The sequence below is a fragment of the Mustelus asterias genome, unplaced genomic scaffold (assembly GCF_964213995.1).
Source record: "Mustelus asterias unplaced genomic scaffold, sMusAst1.hap1.1 HAP1_SCAFFOLD_194, whole genome shotgun sequence".
Lineage (NCBI taxonomy): Eukaryota > Metazoa > Chordata > Chondrichthyes > Carcharhiniformes > Triakidae > Mustelus > Mustelus asterias.
The window spans coordinates 281,919-304,042 of NW_027590187.1; the positions used below are offsets into that span (position 1 = coordinate 281,919).

Below are 22,124 nucleotides of genomic sequence, written 5' to 3' on the forward strand. Positions count from 1 at the left end.
GCGCTCGACTGAGAGAGCGCGATCAATTCAGCAAAGAGACATGTTGAAATGGAAATTGCTGCCCTGAATTCAGATGGAAATTTCTCAACGGGAAATTTTCAGATTTCAGTAATAGAAGTAGGACAGTCTGAGAATCTGGAGTGTCCAATTTTAATTGCAGTGGGAGAGTTTGTGAGGAGAGTGAAACACAGAGAGACTGGAGGAGCCGGGAGCTGACAACAGCTTGTCTCTGCTCCGTCTGCTCTCTGCCTTTAAGCTGCTCTGTGCCGCCACCGCTAGTTTCATTTCCGATCCAGGTCTGACTTTCACAGACATTTTCCACACATTCTTGGATATAATTTTGTCGGTCTGGGACATATTGTACCAGAAATATATCTTGTGCGTAAACAATACAACAACCGCTTTCTAAATGAGCTGCCCAGCTCGGTTCAATGTGTCAGAAATTATTGGACGATTTTAAAGCAACATCGATTTGGATGCAGAATTCTCTCATCTCTGAATATATTCCATCACTTTCTCGCTTGTTTTTGGAGTCCTGGGCAAAGTGACAACTTAATCCAAAGACGTTTTGAAATTAATTCAACCATGAAATTTCCAGATGTCTTCTGAATATCTATAATCCTCCTTTGCAAACGTTCCAATGTGTTTATAATTCCCGATATTCGACATGTTCCTTCCATTCCCAAGCTATTTTAAGCAGGAATACATAACGCCCAGCAATGAACAGCTTGTAGCATTTTTTGAATGAACATTATATTTTATCATCGAAGCAGCACTTTGATATTTTCATTCATGCAATGCATTCTGATGAAGTGTATTTCCTACGCCCTGTGTGTCATTACATAAGAATGTTACTCTGAAATGAGACGTAGTTTTGTCCTTGTGTCCTGATAGTGCTCTTTTTCTTTCTTCCTACGTCATGATTTTTCTCATGGAAGGGAGTTGCAGCACAGAAACCATTCGGCCTATCTTGTCGATGCCAGCATAGTTCCCGATCATTATAGAAAAATACCACAGTAAATTACAACTCAATATCATCGACTGCCCTGGAGAAGCCAATTAAACATTTCTCGTCTCAGTCACTGCGCGCACGGCATGAACCTGCGCGAGGAAACGAGGGTTTCGAGTCGAACGCCTTAACCACTCAGCCATTGTAGCTGCTTATTTCTCAAAGTGATGGAATCGTCTCAGCAATGTTCATCTTAACTTCATAAGAAGTCTCACAACACCAGTTTCAGTCCAACAGGTTTATTTGGCACCAAAAGCCACGAGCTGGAGTCACATGATGAAGGAGCAGCGCTCCGAAGGCTCGTGGCCTTTGCTACCAAATAAACCTGTTGGACTTTAACCTGGTGTTGTGAGACTTCTTTCTGTGTTTACCCCAGTCCAACGCCGGCATCTCCACATCATCTTAACTTCGTCAGGCACCAGGATTGTGCAGAGAACAGTGTGAGCTGAAATATGTTCCTCTTTTATTTGCTGTCCTATTCTTTGACTGAGAATTAATTTATTAGTTCAGACTTGTTCTTCTATTTCAATATTGTTTTCAGTATAAACAAATTGAAACCGATTTCTCCGTCCGAAAAAAAAATTAAACGGAAGTCCATTTTATTTCGTCACCGCCTATTGTTCTGTTCGAACTTTAGTATATCCACATGTTTTCAAACGCAAGAGACGGTGGATAAGGTCCGAAGTAAATTATCAAGGTGATGGCCGGGAAGCGCACTCGAGCCAACTGCTTGGAATGCAGCTCTGCTCACCACGATCGCACCATCTCTCGCTCTGTTTCATTAATTGTTATTTTCATTCGTTATAATTACGGAACTACCTTAGTCGCCGAATTAATCGGACACCAGGTGTATCGTAATGCAGTTTGTAGACTGAAATTGTTTACTCTCGTTTTTTGGACAGTTTAATATTGTACCTTTCTGGGGACTCAATTATTGGTTTTGAGGCCTGGTCTTTCACTTCAACAAAGTTTCCCACTGAAAGCAAATTTAGATTCCAAGTCAAACGCCTGAACCACTCGGCCATCGCAGCTGCTTATTGGCCAGTCGATGCAACCACCTCAGCAATGTTCATATTGACTTCTTCAGGATTATTGAGATCACAGTCAGGGAGGTCAACCGTGCTCGGTTCCCTTTGTTTTATATATTTATCTCTGGCTGAGAATTCATTTATTAGATCAGAGACTTGTTCATCTATTTCAGTGTTTGCTTTCAGCATAAAGAAACTGAAGCCGAATTTTCGGTCCGGAAAAATGAAATGCAAACGTGAAGTCCATTTTATGACACTGCCGTCAAATGCTGCGTTCTCGCTGTTTTTGTCCACATGTTTTGAAACGCAAGAGACCGTGGATAAGATTCTTAAAAAATGATCAATGCGCTAGCCGGGAATCGAATCCGGGTCAACTGCTTGGAAAGCAGCTATGCTCACCACTATACCACCATCGCTTGCTCTGCTGAAAGCCCCCTTATTTTCATTAGATATAATTAGCCAACTTCCTTAGTTGCTGATTTCACGAGACACCAGGTGTGTCCATCGCACAGTTCATAAACTGAACTTGGCTTGTCTCCTTTTTCTGGACTGTTTAAATTACCCTTTTTACTGTTGTTTCTGACTGAGAACTCATTGATTAGTTTTGAGATCTGTTCTTCCATTGAAACAAAGTTTACACTGAAAGCAAATTGAAGCTGAATTTTCCGTTCGTAACTCATTGATAATAAGAATATTCAGTGAATTTCATTTTAGGAGTGACCCTCTGCTGTTCTTACCTGCGATAGCTAATTAAATAAGTCACCACTGTGATGGTCAGGAACTGGCCCTTGGTCAAATGCTCACAAAGTCAGCACTACACCACCTTCGCTCACCTGACTCTGCCACTATCTCTGTATTTACGGAACAAATACACAAGCAAAGAGGTGGCATAGAAATCAGAGATTAGAGAATCCTATAAACGACACTCCATTTCTGGGAGGTTTACATTTTCCGTAGATCGGGGTGAGCAGCATCGCCCAATCAGAAAATAGATCTCTGGAACATGGAATTTGGTTAATATCATTTTTTGCAATCATTTTAATTGTTAAGAAACATGTTGATGTTATTTCACTCCAATCCAAAAAGGTTCTGAATGAATGGCGACCTTGCTGCACAACACGCGTTCAGCCAGGAGTTGGCAGCAGTGAACAATAATTTGGATTTGCTGTTTGTGTCAAGACATCGGGACAGGAATGGAGTTGCTGCTGCCCGCGGAGCTGGCCAAGCAAGAGGCATAGATACTAACCAACTGTACCCACTCCAAATAGATTCACAAAATTAATGAACAAACGAAAAACAAGCGCAACTGATCTTTTAAGAAGCTACGACAGTCTCTGAAAGCATTATATTAACACCTCTTCAAGAATCAATTTGCTGTAACTGCTTCAATATGAACCGTTTCAATGTCAGCCCTATTCATGGCCAATTCACAAACAGGCATTGACTGGTTAGAAGTTTTAAGGTTATCAGAGAACAGTTATCAATGTTCTCAGAGAAGCGAAACAGCCGCCCAAACTTCATAGAATCCCTACAGTACTGAAGAAGGCCAATCGGCCCATCGAACCCATGCCAACAACAATCCCATGCAGGCCCTATCCCCGGAACCTCACGTATTTAACATGCTAACGCTCCTGACCCGAAGGGGCAATTTTACATGACCATTGCACCTAACCCGGCACTAGTTTTCATGGCGGAACAGCCAATTCTGGAAAGACAAAATCTGCCACTAGGACCGCAAATGAAGCTGGCGTCTGCTTTGGAGCTTCTGAAACCACATGTTCTCATGCTGGCAAACTCCTGCCCAAAGCCGGTGTCCTGATTTGAATCGATTGCCAGCTCGAGTTTCTCATTTGGATGAAGAATATGGAATGGTGCCGGACTTTTCATCCCTCAAACCTGTGGAACTCTGAGTCTTACCTTCACCTTGGTCCGTGAACCTCAAAATAAGTGTTCAGTTTACCCTCAATCATTCAATGCGGAGACAGAGATTTAAATGTCATAACAATAAAGATGGAATTCAAATCAATTTAGGCAGAGATTTTACAGCTCGCCCCGTGTAGTCAGAATGGCCGAGCGGTCGAAGGCTTTTTCCTTCGCGAGGCACCATCCAAACCCAATAAATCACCTGGCAGCACAAGGACAGCAGATGCAGAGAAAGAACAACCACCTCTAAATTTCAATTCGTGACGCACATCATCCTGACTTGAAAATATATCGCCGTTCCGATGATTCGCAATCCTTGAAATCCCTCCCAAAGGGGTTTTCTTTAATTCTGCGTGAAATTGAAGATGGCTAATGAGAAGAAACCAACATCGAAACCAGCTCCCAAGAAGGAAACGAAGAAAATGATGAAGAAACCGGTAACAAAGGGCGGGAAGAAGCGGCGAAAGTCGAGGAAGGAGAGTTACTCCATCTGCATCTACAAAGTGATGAAGCAGGTTCACCCTGACACCGGCATCTCCTCCAAGGCCATGAGCATCATGAACTCGTTCATGAACCGTATGTTCGAACGCATCGCGGGTGAGTCTTCCCGCCTGGCCCATTACAACAAGCGCAGCACGATCAGCTCCCGGGCGAACCAGACCGCCGTGCGCCTGCTGCTGCCCGGGGAACTGGCCAAGCACGCCGTGTCGGAAGGGACAAAGGCGGTGACCAAGTACACCAGCTCCAAGTAAAACACCCCATGGATTGAAAACACCCCAAACACAACGGCTCTTTGAAGAGCCACCCACAATCTCTGTGAAAAAGCTGCGCCATCTTTTCCCTTATTGAGTTAATGAGAAATCTATTTCTGGAGAATAGGGATTTGTCCCGTTACAGAATGCTGTGAATGGGACTTCATACCCGCCCCTCACACACACTTTCACATTGATCGGACAATCAAACTGAACTGAGAGCGGATTATTAAACTCAGTCTGGGATTTGTGAGGGGCAATGAGGAGAAACACAATATTAGGAAGCCATTACTTAAATTTATTAATAACTATATTCAGAGCTTTAACAATTGGTGAATTAACTTCATAATACAATGATGTTTATTGATCTCGGGTGATCTCGGCGTTGCAGCCGGAACAGAAGAAAGGCGGGAATGAAGAGGTTCTTCTCGGGCTCATCTGTGTATTCCGCAGTTTTCACAGAGGACGGAATCAGCGAGATTTGTGCACACTCAGGACCCAGAGCCCATCATAGCGACCCCTCCCCCCCCCCCCCGACTCCCACTCCCCGCAGCTCCGATTCTCCGGACACAATGCTGCCGATTCAACCGGCAGGATATGGCGGGGATGCTCTCCACACTTCCGATTGTAATATTCCCAGCCGCTTTCAGGGGAGAGGATCAGAAATCAGCCTTTCCCTCTGTCCCTGTGAAGCCTCTGTGAAGGAGTTGGCTGGGAATCTCTGTTTCTGCTTTTCCAGTGAGCTGAGATTTGCTCCGTTTTAAATTGCTGAACGGGGTCTTTTTTCCGCTGGTGACAGATAAGAGATTCAGGAAATCAAACTGTTCCTAAAATAGCGCCAGGATTCTGTGAGGGAAAATACAATAAACAGATGATAAAGTGTGAGATTGAAAGTTTCCTGAACATTCAGGCGTTCGGTTATTTTCTATTTTTCCTGGCGGGCTTTTCCAAATTGAAAATGTAAACCAATCAAAACCTCCCATTTCTTTTCCTGGCTCTCCGATTAGTTACGAACCTGATTGAAATGACAGTGACCAATCAGAGCGAGAGTCTGGCTTCAGCCTCGCAAACCGCTCACAATGATTATTAATCGAGATTAAACTGACGGAATGTGTATTTGAGTTGTGAAATGTACTTTGTTCGCGCAGACAAATAATTGAAGGAACCAGAATAAATGTGATATTTCGTCCACGGAAGTTAAAGGGAAGAGTGTCGCCAGCTCCTTGTCACACATTCCGCATATTGTCACTGACGGAGAAATAAACAGCTCATCAGTTCCACGTCTGAGACAGCAGAAATAATTCCAGAGGCGCATTTTCAATCACTGCTCTAACAGCAGGAAAGCCAGATGTCGTGTCCACATCACGCCAAGCTTTCGTACCAGGATGGCCGAGTGGTTAAGGCGTTGGACTTAAGATCCAATGGACATATGCCCTCGTGGGTTCGAACCCCACTCCAGGTAAATAGATTTTTTAACACGAAATTCACGACACTGCTTTATTTCTCCTCCATGAACGGTACGCTTTGTCGAACCAGCATGCAAGAAACTGGAATTTTCACAGCAGAATACTACATGAGACAATAAGAAATCAAAACAAACTCAGTACAACGAACAGGGGGATTCACCAATCCCAGTCCAAATTCTCATCCATTATCAGATCATCGCTGCGTCAATCCCACAATAGTGCAGCCTCAGCTCGAAATTAAATATCAGATAAAACTGACAGATGGTTTTCTGTTAAAAGTTACACAACCTTAATAATGTACTCTGAGATTCGAGTTAAATACCAGTCATATCACCAAATCAGGGGTTTAGAAGTGGTCGCAATAATCCCCACAGTCTGCCCTCACATACATTAGGTACACATTCAAATCTCAAATGCATTCTCAGATTCGGATATTCTGAAAGCTAGTATACAAACACAAATGCCAGTTGAAAACTTACCCTGCTTATGAAACTAAAAGTTATAAAATCAATTTGATGGCTACGAACTGAACTATAAATTATAGACTAACGCTAAATCCTCACTTGCACTGTGCCAGGTGGAAGACACTCTCCCAATTCCAGACTGGACTTCATTTTACTTGCATGTCAAAATTCTTACTCTGAATCAGGCTGAGTGTCACAGATCAAAACAATGTGAACAACCTGGGTGAAACTTGCATAGCAATCCAGGATCAGATTGAAAGATACATTATCTTTCACAATTGTGTTCACACTGACAGAGATTTAATGCTGGGCTGAAACTCACACACATTGTTTGCTTAAAACCTACCACATCAGTGGTCTGTTTCTGTGCTGGAAAGTTATTTGGAATTAATCCAAATTCATAAATAGTCCCAGAGACTGCAGGTTATTTGATTAATCCGAAACTCATACTAAATACCAAAGATTGATAGATGAGAAAATAGTTCTCACTCACATGTACTGCAACTTAAAAACAATCGCCCAATTTCGACTGTGTTTAACCCTCTGTTAGCGAATGTGATTGGGGATTCATATTCTATCCAATAAATGCATGTGAGTGAGATGTGTTCTGTATCTGTCTGTCTCCGGTTGCAGTTGCGAGTTTTTATTTATTTATTCATTTCGAGAGGTGGGCAGCACTGACTGGGCCAGCATTCATTACCAATCACTAACTGACCTTAAGCAGGTGGTGGTTTGCTGTTTTCTTGAACTGCTGCAGTCCCCGAGGTGTCGGTAGAGCCCCAGTGCTGTTAGCCAAACAGTCTTTCAGGATTTTGCCACTGCAGCAGTGAAGGAGCCGCGATGTATTTCCATGTCAGGACGGTGAGTGGGTTAGACGCCGGTTTGGGGCGGGGGCGAGGGTGGGGGGGGCGGGGGGGTGGGGGCGGGGTGTATGGAGGCGGGGAATGGTGGAGATAGGAAAGATTGCAGTGCTGGTGCTCGCATGTATCTGCTGCCGCTGTCCTTCGAGGTGGTAGAGGTGGTGGGTTTGTGGGTGCAGTCTAAGGAGAGAAAATAAAAAAAATATTGTCCCAATTGGCAAAGGAGGGAAGGATGGTTTTTAATGCGCTGAGTGTTTAGGACCTGGATTGCACTGCCCGAGACTGTGGCAGAGGCAGCATCAAATCAGGGCTGTCAAAGGGGAAAGGGTTCAGCACCTGAAGTGAAAGGATTTGCAGGGATACGAGACAAGGACTGGGAAAGGGAAGAGCTGAGTCGTTCTTGTACATACCAGCACACAGACAAAGGGCCGAATGGTCTCCCTTTCTTTGTTGTATGCATTCTGAGATTCTGTATGTATGAGTGTTGGACTCATTCTGTATCGCTCTGTCTCTGGTGCGACATATGTGTGTGATATTCATTATAAACCTATGTGAGAGATTTTGCAAATCTGTACACATTCTACCCAGAAGATACCTAATTGGAACCGGCCCTTTTGTTCTAATTAGTACATGATTCCATACGATCCTCTACTCAAGATCTTCAATGTAACAGCATCTGCTTATCTCTGAAATTCATTCTCCATCGTCTCATTACCTACGTTCCCCTTTATTACATTGGTGCCAGTCGACTCAACTGCTCCAGGTAATAGCAAATTGCAAGTTATTTTGACTACATGGGAAAGTACATTAATATTGAATTCTCCATGGGATTTAAGGCTGACATCCAATCATTAATTCCTGTTTGATCTGTCTCTACAAAAACGATAGTTAATGTGATTTTATTTCCGCTCGACTGCAGGTCTGTATTGCGCCCAGTAGACGTCAGCACACTCTGGTAGAGTGAACTTTCGACAGCAGAGAGGGAAAAACCAGTCAGGAAATGTTCACAGTATATTGAACCTGGGACGGAGGAGTTTCGGAATACTAAATGTGTTGGCCATATCAATTCGAAATCTACCAGTACGCTGCTTTCCTCTGTATTCATCATTAAATACCGATAAATCAGCAAAGCTATGCTTTTTAAGTATTTTTAAGTGAAAGTATAAGCACCAGTCGGTATTTTCTTTTCAACCAAGTGGCATTTTGAATCATTGTTGTTTAGCATAGTTAGAATTTCATTACGCAACGGTTTAATTATTAGTACAAACCTATTAAAGCATATATTACACAAAGTTTTATCTATTTATAATTGGCGTAGTATATAGAGAGAAACTTGCTTTTCTTGACAAATATTATTCACCTATATCTGGGTGTACAGGTTTCAATCTCAAAATTTACCAGTGGTGCAAAACATGAAAAGATTATGAACTTTAGTGAGAAGGATATTGATAATCTTCAAGAACATAGAATAGTACAGCACAGAACAGGCCCTTCGGCCCACGATGTTGCGCCGAGCTTTATCTGAAACCAAGATCAATCTATCCCACTCCCTATCATCCTGGTGTGCTCTATGTGCCTATCCAATAACCGCTTAAATGTTCGTAAAGTGTCTGACTCCACTATCACTGCAGGCAGTCCATTCCATACCCCAACCACTCTCTGCGTAAAGAACCTACCTCTGATATCCTTCCTATATCTCCCACCACGAACCCGATAGTTATGCCCCCTTGTAATAGCTCCATCCACCCGAGGAAATAGTCTTTGAACGTTCAGTCTATCTATCCCCTTCATGATTTTATAAACCTCTATTAAGTCTCCCCTCAGCCTCCTCCGCTCCAGAGAGAACAGCCCTAGCTCCCACAACCTTTCCTCATAAGACCTACCCTCCAAACCAGGCAGCATCCTTGTCAATCTCCTCTGCACTCTTTCCAGCGCTTCCACATCCTTCTTATAGTGAGGTGACCAGAACTGTACACAATATTCCAAATGTGGTCTCACCAAGCTCCTGTACAGTTGCAGCATAACCCCACGGCTCTTAAACTCCAAGAAGACATGGACAGGCTGGTGGAATGTGAATACACGTGACATATGCAACTTAATTAATGTAAGGAAGTGTGAATTGATACATCCTGGTCCGAAGATCAAGTAGAGACGATATAAAACAATTTATGTTTTATATAAATAACATTAAGCGTTCCTAATCCGTATTGCACCTTTATCATGCCAAGATGCCGCAGTCTCTCCACACATCTCAGAACCCACTGAATATCCAGCCTGAAGTCTGCATTTCACATCTACTTGTACGGTGATCATTAAACATTTAGCACACCTACTTTCCTATGTACCTTCACTCCATCTGACAACTCAGTCAATGTTGCACTTCACTTTGTATATTGCCCATGGTAGGCTTATCCTGCCCAGTACCCATTGTGTTTCACTTTGTTCAGTTATATTGCCCACATTGCATACTGTTCCAACTTTTCTATTCTCCATTAATAATGAATGAATAAATAGAACCATCCCTTGAATAAACACTGTCACCTTTCAATGTTTTGCGGGTGAGTTTCATGAAGTGTTGGGTGTGATTCCCGCCTTTATGCTTCTGTACAAATTTCGTCAAAGGAAAGTTATTCAAATATATTTTCAATTTTCCTTCTTTTTCACAAACAACTGAGCGGGTGTTGGATACAGTATCAATAGTAGCTTTAATAAGATAGTGATTGGATTTGCACGTTTAAAATCCAAGGGTCACATCAATGCCTGAAGTGGTTTTCAGGCTGTGGTGACTAGAAGAACAATGCAGATTATCAATTTGAATTGTTCAAAATCATAGAATGGAGCATCCATTGTTGATGAAAAGAAACTTTAAACTGTGCAGCTGTGCTCTGTTTCAGGAGCTGATTTTTATGGAAATCTCCATTTGTCAAAAATGTTGCCTCACCTGGTGAGCATTTCCAGCATTTTATGATTTGTTTCAGATTTCCAGCTTCCAGCTTTGCGTTGTGTTCTGTGCAGGTGTTTCCCTGGAAGAGGGAACAGGTTCTGACCAGTCCTGTGACAGATAGAGTAGAATGTGTCTGCCGACTATCAAACCCGCGAGATTAATCTCCAAGCTGGACAGGAGAATGAGAAGGAGAGACAGGGAGGATCATTCTGTGATGGAAAGATTTCCTGTGTAAAGGACACAAAGGTTTGTATTTCCACAGCCGTTTTAACAGACATAAGATGCCCCAACATGACTTGCAATCAATGAAGCCCCTCTTAACAGTCCTTGACGTTTTAACTACGAGATTATTGAATTTATCAATAGTTTCCACATTGTCAAAAATCCATATAAGGACATGTAAAGTAAAGTTCTCGCACGTGGCTCTGTGGCGCGTTAAAAGATCAAGTGTAGTATGGATTGGATGCTGCACTTGGTTGAGGTCATTAGGTTACATTGAAGCTTCATATATTTCATATGAAGAAATTTTTAAAAGCAGTATCTCGGCATTTTGGCTAAGATGCAAATGAGATCAAGTCTTGGAGGAGGAATTGCTTTCCCTCCTCCAATCAGCTTGGCTCATGTAGATCAGGCCCAGGACAGGGTAAATGGTCCCTTGCCCTGTCTTGCCAGCCTGGATCGGAAATGTCTCAACTTGTTGGGACTCTGAATTGGACTTGATTTGATTAAATTGGAAAAGTATAAAAAAAACAGACATAAGATGCCCCAACATGACTTGCAATCAATGAAGTTCCTCGAACAGTTCTTGACATTTTAACTACGAGAGTTTTGAACTTACCAGTCGTTTCTACATTGTCAAGAATACATGTATGGACCTGAAAAGTAAACTTCTGGCACGTGGCTCTGTGGCGCAATGGATAGCGCATTGGACTTCTAAATGATGGCACGTTAGCCATTCAAAGGTTGTGGGTTCGAATCCCATCAAAGTCGGATTTTGGATCAGATCAGGAACAAGCAGTTTTCTCCGACATTGATATGATTTAGCTTTGGCACCGACATTTCCTGCTCTGCCATCTCGCCATGCTGTTCCTGTTTACTCAGCTCCCACAGAAACCACTGACTCGAGAAGAAATCGTAAACCCCAGGGGGCTTTCTTAAAGTTTGACACAACATTCGCTGGTTGGGTTAGCAATAGTATTTTTTTCAATTAGATATTACGCTTGGGAAGATAAAGAAGATTAAAGAACACAGACGGAACAACAACAACTTCTCAATAACTACAATCAATAGCTAAATATCAGTGCCTTGCAACCTGGTGGTATTATTCTGATGTGTCTGCTGCGCTTGTCCTTCTCGGCTGTAGTGGTCGTGGGTTTGAGAAGGTGCTGGCAAAGGAGCCTTGCTGAGTTGCTGCAGTGCATCTTGGAGATGGTGCACACTGCTGCCGTTGTGTGTTGGTCGTGGACGGAGTGAATTTTTATGCATGGGGAGCGAATGGAGTGGAATACTTTGTCCTGGATGGTGCCACACTGTAGTGCTGTTCACGCTGCATTCACCCAGGCAAGTTATCCCAGGAAACCGAGTGCTCCGGTTTCCTTCCACAGTCAAAAATGAGCAGGTTGGGTGGATTGGCCATGCTAGATTCCCCAAGGTGTTTGTATCGGTAGATTAGCGGGGTGGAAAGATCCTGCGTGCGATTCTCTGTCGGAGATTGGGTACAGGCCCGATGGGCAGAATGGTCCCTTTCAGCACTGTCGGGATTGTGTGATTCTAAGGCCATTTGACTGTGTTAGAAATTCCCTGAGGGAAAAAAAAGGAAAACTGTCTTTGTAGAATTTACAGCATTGGGTTTATTGGGGATTTTTTTTTACTGCAAAATGATGAAAATAACTGAATCGTGGAAATAAACAGTCGAGATATTCGTGGGGAGTCGCGAAATCTGTGTTTGTTTCAACTTTGTCGATCATCCAATTAAGGGAAAGACAATATTGACCAGCAAGAAAGGGACATTGTAACTTGAGTAATTGCAATGAACAGTTGAAAGATCACATGAAAGTAATCAAGGCACTGCTCGTGTCCGTGAAACCAGGATCGACCTGTGACGAGACAGGCGCTTTAACCAACTCAGCTGCAGAGCCTGATACTGCTACTCCTGGTACAGCAGAATGCTGGAAATAAGCTCCAGATCTGGTGGTGTTTGTGAAAAAAGAGATACTGCCAGATCTGGAACGTATCTGAGAAAATAGAGGTCGTTCACATTTCAGATGCAGACCTTTCACGGGAACGACCGTTTCTCTCTCCCCAGATGCTATGGGATCTCGGATAGATTCATGAAAGAAAATAATTGAATCCCACAGTGGCCGATCGAGACTGCACCGAATTCCCAGTAAACTGGGACCTCTGCTATTTGTGATATCTATAAATAATTTGGAAGAAGGTGTAACTGGTGTAATCAGCAAGTTTGCGGATGACACGAAGATGGCTGGACTTGCGGATAGCGAAGAGCATTGTCGGGCAATACAGCAGGATATAGATAGGCTGGAAAATTGGGCGGAGAGGTGGCAGATGGAGTTTAATCCGGATAAATGCGAAGTGATGCATTTTGGAAGAAATTATGTAGGGAGGAGTTATACAATAAATGGCAGAGTCTTCAGGAGTATAGGAACACAGAGGGACCTAGGTGTGCAAGTCCACAAATCCTTGAAGGTGGCAACACAGGTGGAGAAGGTGGTGAAGAAGGCATATGGTATGCTTGCCTTAATAGGACGGGGTATAGAGTATAAAAGCTGGAGTCTGATGATGCAGCTGTATAGAACGCTGGTTAGGCCACATTTGGAGTACTGCGTCCAGTTCTGGTCGCTGCACTACCAGAAGGACGTGGAGGCATTAGCGAGAGTGCAGAGAAGGTTTACCAGGATGTTGCCTGGTATGGAGGGTCTTAGCTATGAGGAGAGATTGGGTAAACTGGGGTTGTTCTCCCTGGAACGACGGAGAATGAGGGGAGATCTAATCGAGGTGTGCAAGATTATGAAGGGTATAGATAGGGTGAATAGTGGGAAGCTTTTTCCCAGGTCGGAGGTGACGATCACGAGGGGTCACGGGCTCAAGGTGAGAGGGGCGAAGTATAACTCAGATATCAGAGGGACGTTTTCTACACAGAGGGTGGTGGGGGCCTGGAATGCGCTGCCAAGTAGGGTGGTGGAGGCAGGCACGCTGACATCGTTTAAGACTTACCTGGATAGTCACATGAGCAGCCTGTGAATGGAGGGATACAAACGATTGGTCTAGTTGGATCAAGGAGCGGCACAGGCTTGGGGGGCCGAAGGGCCTGTTTCCTGTGCTGTACTGTTCTTTGTTCTTTATTTCAAATCTGCCTTTCCCGACATTGAACAAGCACATCAGAGGGAATCGCACACATCACTCAGTGAAACTCTTCCGCGAAACATTGAGCGGTTTATCGTGAGCTGGTTCCATTTACTGTTTTCAGACACACATCTGGTATAAAAGTAGCCGTGTTCAGGATTTGATTCACACACATAATTTCCTGTTCTAAAGTTGATTATTTTTCAATACTTCATTTATCCGGGATATGTGTGTCACTGGCCTGGGAAGCATTTATTGTTCAATTTTAGTACTTCTCAGTATTTGGCAATGAACTCATTCTTGAGTCACTGCAGTCCATGTGGTTATGTGCACATACACTGCTGTTCGAGATAAAGTTCCAGGATTGTGAGCTGGCCACAGCAAAGGCGATATATTTCCAAGTTAGGATGCAGTGGACCTTGCAAGTCGTCGTTGTTTCTCTGCATCTGCGGCCCATGTGCAGCCATGTGCAGCCAGGTGAGAGATGCCTTGGGTTTCGAAGGTGCCTCGCGACGGAATAATCATTGTCAGGAGTGGGATTTTAACAGACGTCTCCAGAGGAGACTGCGATCTAAACGCAGCGCCTTAGACCGCTCGGCCATCCTGCCTGCACTGGAACTAGCGTAAAAACTCTGCACAAATCGATTATTGTTCTTACATTTCAAACTCGATGTGTTTTTTCCATTTGTCAATCCAGCCAGAGACTCGTATCTGAGTCCCATCCTTCCCCAAGCCGCCGGGGGGTGAGCAGCTTCTCATTGCTGCATTGTTCTGTTTGCCCAAATCAACAAAGACCCAATTCCCGCCCTCCCTGTTCCTTACATGAAGGTGTTGAGAGGGTCAGATCTAAGCAACATGAAGTATTCAATTGGAGAGTTACATCCTGGTGATATGAATATCTCTCCACAGCTGCCTTCGGAGCTGCAGAACATTTCTAGCATTTTCTGGTTCTGATTTTGTGCCTTCATTACAGGAGGTCATTGACTGACAACCAACACTTGTCTCTTTTACGCAGCTCCAGATACAGCTTTTCTGTGATCTTCTCACAGACAAGTTCACTCTTCACTTTCCTACACACAAGCTTTAAAATCGGCTGTTTTACACAGTGCCCTGCGGCATTGTCTTCAAAGCTCAGCACATCTCCCACCCGCCCATCAGGGTCACAAGGGTACAAGTATTTTTTTAATAAGGATTCATCGGTGCAAAGGGATCACAGTGTTTGTGAAGGAATATAGGGGATTGATCCACACTCACAAGCAGAATGAAAATGAGTTAATCTCTCTCTCACACGCACACTCATATAAACACTCACACATCCACCGCCACGGCAGATGGTGAAATTCGACATCAATAAAAATGTCTGCCATTAATTACCTTGAATCGATTGTCGTAGAAAAAGAAACAACAACTGATAAACTGATGCTCTTTAGGGAAGGAATTCTTACCTTGTCTGGCCTGTATGTGACTCCCGACCAACAGCAATGTGGTTGACTCTGAGCTGCCCTCAAAGGTGGCCGAACAAGCCACTCAGTTGGAGGGAAATTTGGAGGTGATGTTTTTGTGGTATTATCGCTGGAATATTGATCCCGAAACTCAACTAATTTCTGTTTGGATCCGTGCTCACATCCCGCCATGGCAACTGGTGGAATTTGAACTCAATGCAAAATATCTGCAATCAAGAATCTATTTATGCTTTCATGCATTGTCGATTATCGGAATATCCATTTGGTTCACCAGGGAACTTCAGGGAACTAGATTCTTGCCCAGTCTGGCCTATATGTGACTCCAGAGCCACAGCAATGTGGTTGACTCTCAACTGCACTCGGGCAACTGTGATTGGGCAATAAATGCTGGCCAGCCAGTGACGCCCAAGCCCCATGAATGAACACAAAAGAAAATGTTGGCCCAGTCAGCGACGCTGAAAAAAATATATCGGAGATTCAAAATGAGGAGATACATCAACTCGTTTACAATCCCGGAGCTTGCAAATACAGAATGAATTCCAACTAATTTACAGTTCCGGGAGCTGACGGTCAGAACAAATCGCTTGTGCACGCACAATTCCACAGACAAAATGAGAAAGATCCCAACCCCCACACAGCAGCAGATAATGAAAAACGCAGTTTAACTATGACCCTGATGTGGCGATGCCGGCATTGGACTGGGGTGGGCGTATTGAGAAGTCTCACAACACCAGGTTAAAGTCCATCAGGCTTATTTGGAATTATGAGCTATCGGAGCGCTGCTCCTTCAACAGGTGAGTTGACTCAATAAATTCCAAATTAACCTGTTGGACTTTACCTGGTGTTGTGAGACTTCTTACTGAAGATGACCCAGATAGAAAGGTAAAGTCAGCTTCGTCCCAAATGACCATCCACTGTGCCCCTCTCAACAGGGAGAGCTGACTGGTGAAGATTTAGCTTAATGATTACCACACCTCAGGCGAGGGGCAAGGCTAAGAAGAGTAAATGTGCTATCTAATAGTACATCTGCAATTTGTTCACTGCAATTTTGTATTCACTTCTTGCTTTCAGTTAGAAAGCCAATGATAATTTAAGATTCATTAACGGCTCTTAAAAACTGCCCTGTCACCTTCAATGATTTATTCACATGTCCACAATATTCCCGCTGTTCCTGCATCCTCTTTTGGAATTACGCCCTTTATTTTATGTTGCCTCTTTGTGTTCTTCCCAGCAAAATGAATCACTTTATTCTTCATGTGCCACATGTCATCCCATTCCACGAACCTTTCTGTGTCCTTTCGGAGGTCCACTGGAAATTCTTTAGCTCCTTTCAGAACGACAGGACGTCCCAAACCATTTCACTGATAATAAAGTATTGATTGAAATGTAATCACTGTCCAAATGCTGAACTTTTGAGCTTTCTATCCCACGACGTCTGAAATTCCCCTATGGGGATGGGGAGTTACATTAGCGAACTGCCAATCCATTGGACTCTTCCAGAGTCGATTCAAAACAGGAAATGATCACCAATGCATCCAGAATTTCTATGGCCACGTCTTTAAGTACTCTGGGATGCAAAGCATCAGGCCCTGGGGATTTATCGTGTTTTAATCCGAGTGGTTCCTACAATACAATTTCCTGACTAATAAGGATTTTGTTCAGTTCCTTCATCATGCTTATGGATGCAGAGATTTTCTACAAGATGCTCCGAAACCCAAGTTCTCTCTTGAAGCTTCAAAACACTCTAAAATAAAGTCACCAAAAGGTTTAGAGAGTTTGGCGAAGATAGGGATCACGATGAGCATACGTGTTGTAGGAAGGGACTAAAGAAGGAAATTAGGAGAGCCAGAAGTGGTCACGAGAAGACCTTGGCATGTAGAATTAAGGAAAACCCGAAGGCGTACTCTAAATATGTGAAGAGTAAAAGGATGAGACGTGAAGGAATAGGGCCTATAAAAGGTGAAGGCGGGAAAATCAGTACGGAACCAGTAGAAATGGCAGAGGTGCTGAATGAGTATTTTGCCTCGGTTTTCACAGAGGAGAAGGACATGGGTGGATGTACTGTGGGCTTGCGGTGGACTGAAAGGATTGAGTATGTGGACTTAAACAAATCGGTTGTGCTGGAATCTTTGCATGGCATCAGGATAGATAAGTTGCCGGGTCCGGATGGGATGTACCCCAGGTTACTGTGGGAGACGAGGGAAGGGATTGCAGAGCCTCTGGCGATGATCTTTGCGTCGTCGATGGAGACGGGAGAGGTGCCAGAGGATTGGAGGATTGCGGATGTGGTTCCTATTTTCAAGAAGGGGAATAGGGATAGTCCAGGAAATTACCGACCGGTAAGTCTACCCTCAGTGGTTGGTAACCTGATGGAGAACATCCTGAGGGACAAGATTTATGAGCATTTAGAGAGGTTTAGTATGCTCAAGAATACTCAGCATGGCTTTGTCAAAGGCCTTTTGGAGGTGCCTTACGAGCCTGGTGGCATTCTTCGAAAATGTGACCAAACACATTGACGAAGGGAAAGCGGTAGATGTGTTTATATGGATTTTAGCAAGGCGTTTGATAGGGTCCCCCATGCAAGGCTTCTAGAAAAGGTGAGAGGGCATGGGATCCAAGCTGCTGCTGCCCTGTGGATCCAGAACTGGCTTGCCCAAAGGAGGCAGAGAGTGGGTATAGATGGGTCTTTTTCTAAATGGAGGTCGGTCACCAGTGGTGTGCCCCAGGGATCTGTTCTGGGACCCTTGCTGTTAGTCATTTTCATAAATGACCTGGATGAGGAAGTGGAGGGATGGGTTGGTAAGTTTGCCGACGACACGAAGGTTGGTGGGATCGTGGATAGTCTAGAGGGATGTCAGAAGTTACAGAGGGAAATAGATAGGATGCAATACTGGGCGGAGAAGTGGCAGATGGTCTTCAATAAATGCGTAGTGGTCCATTTTGGCAGGTCAAATGGGTGAAAGAGTACAAGATAAAGGGAAAGACTCTTAGTACGGTAGAGGATCAGAAGGACCTTTGGGTCCGGGTCCATAGGACTCTAAAATCGGCCCCGCAGGTGGAGGAGGTGGTTAAGAAGGCGTATGGTGTGCTGGCCTTTATCAATCGAGGGATTGAGTTTAGGAGTCCGGTGATAATGATGCAGCTATATAAGACCCTCGTCAGACCCCACTTGGAGTACTGTGCTCAGTTCTGGTCGCCTCATTACAGGAAGGATCTGGAAAAAATTGAAAGGGTGCAGAGGTGATTTACAAGGATGTTGCCTGGATTGAGTGGCATGCCTTATGAGGAAAGGCTGAGGGAGCTCGGTCTTTTCTCCTTGGAGAGTCGTCGGGTGAGAGGAGATCTAATAGAGTTATATAAGGTGTTGAGAGGCATAGGTCGGGTGGACTCTCAGAGGCTTTTTCCCAGGGTGGAAACGGTTACTACGAGAGGACACAGGTTTATGGTGCTGGGGTGTAGGTACAGGGGAAATGTTAGGGGGAAGTTTTTCACAGAGAGGGTGGTGGGTGAGTGGAATCGGCTGCCGTCAATGGTGGTGGAGGCAATCTCAATAGGGTATTTTGAGAGACTCCTGGATGAGTACATGGAGCTTAATAGGATGGAGGGTTATAGGTAGGCCTAAAAGGTAGGGATATGGTTCCGCACAACTTGTGGGGCCGAAGGGCCTGTTTTATGCTGTAGTTTTCTATGTTTCTATGTTTCAAACATGTTTGTGGGTGCTAATTGTTTGTAACGTATAATTTCATACTTTTAAGAGGAACGTTGCATATTTGGGACTAAAACAATGAAAATTTGTAATTCCAGTTGTTAACATTCTTCTTTAAATATTGTTCAATTGTTCATAGTTAAGTTGCTTCATTTGTTACAGTTGGTTTTATACTGTGATTTAAACAAACATCTTGCTGCAAAAGGTCTCTAATTTGTCAGTGGAATTACTTTCTTATCCAGTCCCCTAACTCTTAAACACCAGCTTCTAAACCCACGATCGTGTCCATCCAGAAGAACAAGAGGAGCAGATGCTTGGGAACACCTCCACCCAAATGTTCCCCTCCAAGTCACTCACCATCCTGATTTGGAAGCATATCACCGTCCTTCACTGTCACTCGTTCAATGTCCAGGAATTCCCTCCCGAACAACAGTATGTGTATGTCTACACCCCCGGGACTGCAAACGCACCACCACATTCTCAAGTACAGCTATGGATTTTCAAGAAATGAAACCTGTCCTGCGGCGCCCAAATACTGTTTAAAAAATAAAACGACTTAAAGGGAGGCCATTCAGCCCTATCTGTCTCTGCTAGCTCTCAGCGGGCCCCTTGTCTCACTGCCTTGTCGGTTAACTGTTAGCCTGCATATTTTCCTTTCGAATAACAATCAAATTCAAGTGAACCTGCCATGACCCTCTCTTAGGCAGCATTTCCTTGATGCTGCTGTTGCTTGTTTTGAAAATTAGCTCCAATATCTGCCCTCTGGGTCTCGATCCTACGAACAATGAGAACAAATTTCTATCAATCTTCAGACCAGACCCATGAGGATTTGAATGTTTTTCCCAATTCTCCTCTGAACTTTCCCTTCTCCGAGTAAAGTTGCAGCGTATCCAAACATTCTCAGTAACTAAAGTTCTTCATCAATTGAACTATTCTGGTGAAACATTTCTGCTACCTTCTGAAATCTTTTATATTGTTTTTTAAATTTGCTGTCCAGAAAATGGAAGCAATATCCACTTGAAACCGAATTCAATTTAAGTGCAGGCTTAACATAGTTTCTGTATTTTTGTACTCTGTGCCCCATTAATAAAAAGCAGGGCATCGTCTGATTTATTATAATCACTCTCCTCACCATCCTGTGTACAGTTCTGGTCACCCTATTACAGAAAGGATATTATTAAAATAGAAAGAGTGCAGGAAAGATTTACGAGAATGCTACCAGGACTTGATGGTTTGACTTACAAGGAGAGGCTGGATACACTGTGATTTTTTTCTCTCGAGCTCAGGGGTGATCTCATTGATGTCTACAAAATCATGAGGGGCATTGATTAGTTATATAGTAAATACCTTTTCCCAAAGGTAGGGGAGTCTAAAACTAGAGGACATATGTTTCAGGTGAGTGCGGCGGGGCGCGGGAGGGGGGGCGGGCGGGGGCGGTAGATACAAAAGGGTGCAACGGGGCAATTTTTCCACACAGAGGGTGGTGCGTGTCTGAAAAAGGCTGCCGGTGGTAGTCATAGAGGCGGGGACAATTTTGTCTTTTAGACAGTTACATGAGTAAGATGGCTATCGAGGGATATGGGCCAAACGCAGGCAATTGGGACTAGCTTAGTCGTTAAAAAAGGGCGGCATGGACAAGTTGAGTCGAAGGGCCTGTTTCCATGCTGTTAACCTCTATGCCAATCCCTGTCAGTTTGGGAGATGTATGTACTTATTTCCCTCTTTAGAATTGTACCATGTATTTTATGTTTTGAATCTGGGTTCTTCCTTCAAAACAGATCAATTCACATTTTGATACATTTAATTTAATCTGCCTTATTAAAAATTCCCATGCTTTTGGAAGTTTATGTAAACCGCATGAACAGCATTACCCTCATCAACACTCTCGGTTACCACTTCAAAATACTCAAGATAGTTAGTTGAAAACATTGTTACCTTACTAAATCCGAAATTGGAAAGTTATTTCCAATTTCTTCGCAATTACAGATCATTTCCTTCAGTATCCTTCGATGCATGTCACCCGGTCCTGGTGTCTAATCAAATACGGACAGCCTCTCCAAATCTCCTCTTCACTGAGTTAATTGCCTCTGGAGTGGAATGCCGAACAGTATCACAAAGATTCACTTCCTGCTCAGTGAAACGCCTGGAGCAGAGTTAAAATATAATCAATTCAAAACCAAACTGTGACCCCCAGCTTTGTCAGACTGCAATTTCTTTCTGACTAAAATACAATTGAACACACGATGCAAGAATCCCTGACGCGATAAGCAATGGAAAGCCCTGATTGATTTATTGGGATAAGTTTACAGTCTGGTTACGTGGGTGAACATTCTTGAAAACGTTTCATTTTCTCCATGTGCAGCATTGAGAAAATTGTCGCGAGGTGTTGCAGGATTTCAAACCTGATCTCGAGATGTGTGAATCCCGCCATTTGAAACGCAACGTATTTTGTTCAAATAAACAACCAGCATTTGGGACCAAAACTGGCAACAAGTGAGGGCTCGTCCGGGATTTGAACCCGGGACCTCTCGCATGATCAGACAACGAAATCCCCGAAGCGAGAATCATACCACTAGACCAACGAACCGCTGGCAAGCGAGTTGCTCAGCCAATACACTTCTGCTCACTAGCTGTCTTCACAGACTATGTCATAACCATGGAAAATTGAAGAAAAACACAGCAGACTCACGGGGAAATGTGATCCTTTTTGTCTTAGACCCTGAAAATGAACCAGATGTTCAATGTTGGGATTGTAGTGTCTCTCAGCGAAAGAAATTCCCATCGCGTCAGTTCAAAGATAGTTGTGAAGAACCGACATGAGCAAAGTGTGGAAGACCATAGCTACGTGTGTTCAAATACAGGGAAGCTATTTATTAAAAGTTCCGTAGATTAATGATGAGAGTGAGTTTTAAACTCACCCGTGTAGACCATCGCTAAAACCGCTCGGCCATCTCCTCAGTCACCCAGGAGCTTGGAAAAACGCCTCCATCCATTTGATTTTCGATCCATGAATATTTGGGGAAGAAGGTCACCCTCACCATCGCTCCTGGATGCCCAGCTAGATGGAATATGTTGGAAATGTAGTTGCTGCAAAACAGAGGAAATTTCCATCCCAGCAGGTCACCTTCTATGACTCATTCCCTCAC

General features: G+C 43.8%; 1 long non-coding RNA gene, 3 other non-coding genes and 1 pseudogene across 4 annotated transcripts in view; 3 read left to right on the top strand and 2 right to left on the bottom strand.

Annotated features, from left to right (window-relative positions):
- The window catches only part of LOC144485434 (uncharacterized), a 664,084-nt gene that overhangs the window by 279,898 nt on the left and 362,062 nt on the right, over window positions 1-22,124 (bottom strand). The window lies entirely within an intron of this gene.
- LOC144485427 (histone H2B pseudogene) lies at window positions 4,317-4,712 on the top strand (annotated as a pseudogene).
- Window positions 6,092-6,174, top strand: trnal-uaa (transfer RNA leucine (anticodon UAA)). The gene has a single exon. It is a non-coding gene; the product is annotated as a tRNA-Leu (tRNA).
- On the top strand, window positions 11,346-11,436 carry trnar-ucu (transfer RNA arginine (anticodon UCU)). Its single transcript is given in 2 exon segments — window positions 11,346-11,382; window positions 11,401-11,436. It is a non-coding gene; the product is annotated as a tRNA-Arg (tRNA).
- Window positions 21,476-21,565, bottom strand: trnap-cgg (transfer RNA proline (anticodon CGG)). Its single transcript is given in 2 exon segments — window positions 21,476-21,511; window positions 21,530-21,565. It is a non-coding gene; the product is annotated as a tRNA-Pro (tRNA).